Here is a 3,097-nt window from a genome sequence, read left to right on the forward strand (position 1 = left end):
TTCGTATCATCAAAACTACTTTAATTGATTGAACCACAGTCTTCAAAGTTTATTTGAACAGAAGTAGTATGTTTGTGTTTTATTACATTTAATTATAATTTCTCTATTGTTATGTACTTTTTTCTGAATCCGCATGGTCACCCTGAGCCGGTTTCCTGCAATGTTTGTCGGCAGCAATGGCGAGTGGTTAGCGCGTTGGGCTCACAGTCGAAAGCTTGCATGTTCGACTCCTGCCACCCGCACTTTCTGTTGTTTCTCTGGGCAAGAAACTTTACGATAATTGCCTCTACCCAGTGATCGATTTCGAGTAATGGGTAGTACCAAATTTAAGTCATAAGTAAAGTAGACAACCGGAAACAGACATTGCCGTCGGCTGCAGCGTGGGTCAGGTGTACGTCGGAAGGCGTACACCGATGCATAGCGCTCAAGTCCGCTTTCCCACAATGCAGGATAAAGATAAACAAACAAACAAACAAATGTTTATTTTTCTGAGTCTTTTATGACATCTCAACTGAATATTTAAGTGGGATTGTTTTTTATTTGTGGTGTGTAAAACAATATTTGTTACTCCTACCTACCATGCCAAAGTGCAGAAGCATCGAGCAATGCACAAGCAAGGTATCTTCAAAGTTGAATTCAGTTGTTCTATTTTGATTCCTTTGGTAAGGAATTCTAGCTAGCTGGTGATCAGTGGCGTAGCCAAGGGGGGTGGTTGGGGTTGCAACCCCCCCCTTTGGCAAGCGTGTGACGTCACGATATTGAGAATGATGCTTTCAGTCTATGCCTCTAAAACAAAGTTTGCCTTATTTTAAATGAAACATGCAAAGAGTGAGTTTTGCCATTACCAAACATTCAAATATCTCAGCCAGGAATTAGCAACAAGAAAACATAGAGACTTGTAGCTTTATTTCTGAAAAATGCCGAAGAAAACATGATCTTATCCTTTTGCTATGCCACCGGACAGCACCATTTTACAGGAACATTCATACCCACATTTTTGTTGAAAATACTCTCAGAATGCACCAAATTCAAAGTATTTTTCAAAATTTTCTGGGGGAGGCCCCCCAGACCCCCACCGCTGGATGTCGTCATGAGCGAAACACGCCGTTAACCTTCCCCCCCTTTCAAAATTCCTGGCTACGCCACTGCTGGTGATCTTGTTATGTTAGTTTTTCATTGTTATCATACACCGCATACATTATATTTGGGCAATTTCTATAAAAGCGTGCACATTTGGGCAAATTTACGTTCTGCCCCCCCCCAAAATGGTTTGGTCTCGTACGGCTATGCCACGAAGACAACCATCTACCACTCATCAACCATTGAGAAGTATATGTTATGTAAGTGCCTTCGTTCCTTCCACTTCTTCAAATCACTACAGTGAGATAGTACTGTAGATGAACTTCCACAGGAAGCTATTTTATACAAACTAACTCATCTTTTAAGCTAACGTACTTACTTATCTGATGTCAAAAAATACAGCGTTGCCAGCACAGGCACATTCTGCATTCACTGTTTAAATGAAGAGAAACGGCAATGATCTAATTTTGACACGCTTAGTAGATCTAGTCTAAAGCAGAAAAGGGTAGACCTTCAGCCCCACCGGCTCAAGCGACGAAAAAACGTCCCTTAGCACAAGGCTTCTCAAACTTTTTTTATCGTGAGATATCCCATTTCAGGAAGCAGTTTTTAATGGAAGTCGTTGGTGGGCAGTTTCCAGTGTAAACTACCTACTTTGGGCCCATCTTTAATTTGTTTGCCGACCCTAAATTTGCGATTTGCGACCTCGCTGGGATCGCGGCCCATAGTTTGGAAAGCCCTGCTTTAGCAAATAATATCGACCGTTCACAAACACGTTACAGAATCTTAAAACTAATCAAGATAAAAAGAGAGAAGAATTTTATTTAATCAAATATTATTACTGCAATTCGTAATGTTGTTGACCTTGCAACCGGTCACGCACAATTAATTAAAAATGTCTTGGGTACGTAGCTGACCACTGGATTGTTTTTCGTTTGTTATACTGCATAACTTAACGCGTATTTCGCGAATAGAGTGGCATCATGTTTTGGTGTGGTTATACACTGCAGATCGTTAAAAGACATGGTGCAAGAAAGAAACTGAATCGGTAGTAAAATAACATTTTCTTGCCGATTGAAGTCGTAAGCGACCTTTCTGATGAGTTTACAACCATACAGTTTTCTGCATACAGTATGGAGGTGGATGCTTATCTTTTTTCTATTTCTTTTCATCATGACCACGTTGACTCGTGGATATTGGCAGGAAAATACCACGTTCAGCCGGCTGTTATTTCCGTTTGGAAACTTGTTTTTTCCTTTTGCGTCTCTAGCCCCCACCCACTAATGTGGGTTTTTATGGTAATTACTATGTGTATGTGTTGTGCCTTCTTCGTTGAAAGTATGAAACGCAGAGCAAGATGCCAATAGACAAATCGATATAGCGCGAATGCTGTTTAGAGAGAATAAAAAACAATCAGAGCTGATTTTTGCGCCGGTGATTGTTAAGCCACTACTTTAATTGGCACACTTGGTTCGATACAACAATTTTGGTTTACAAATTGTCAGCGTGTGAAGAGCATTTTTCCACTTGTGTTTTCTCGTACTTAAATTTACGATTTTGATAAGTCCTTATCAATGCTTTTGGCCTTCGCATATGTTAAAAAAATTAATCGTCTCGTTTGGGCGTTTCTTGGACACCGACGAACTCTAAGTATAGTTTTCCTTATATCGTCTTGCACTGTTTTATCTCTTGTGTGAGCAATGTTTTCTCCTGTGTAATAAGTGCTTTTCCAACAAGTCAAGCTAAACCGGGCTATTCTCCACAGTAAAATGCCTCAAGAGTATGGTGATCGTAAGACAAAGCAATTGTTATGATATTTATAGTTTGTTTACTGACCAACCCATTGACGAACAAGTTGGTAGGCTACATTTGCTTGCATGGCCTGGGTTCAATTTTTGGTCGAGGCATGGAACCCTGCAGTTGAATTGAAATAATCCACCAACCTGGCGTTGCATTTTTTTAATACCTTAGCACTAGCAAAAGCAATGGCATTGACTTTGCATTGATGTGTCGGAGG

Source organism: Aplidium turbinatum, chromosome 2 (assembly GCF_918807975.1).
Source record: "Aplidium turbinatum chromosome 2, kaAplTurb1.1, whole genome shotgun sequence".
NCBI lineage: Eukaryota > Metazoa > Chordata > Ascidiacea > Aplousobranchia > Polyclinidae > Aplidium > Aplidium turbinatum.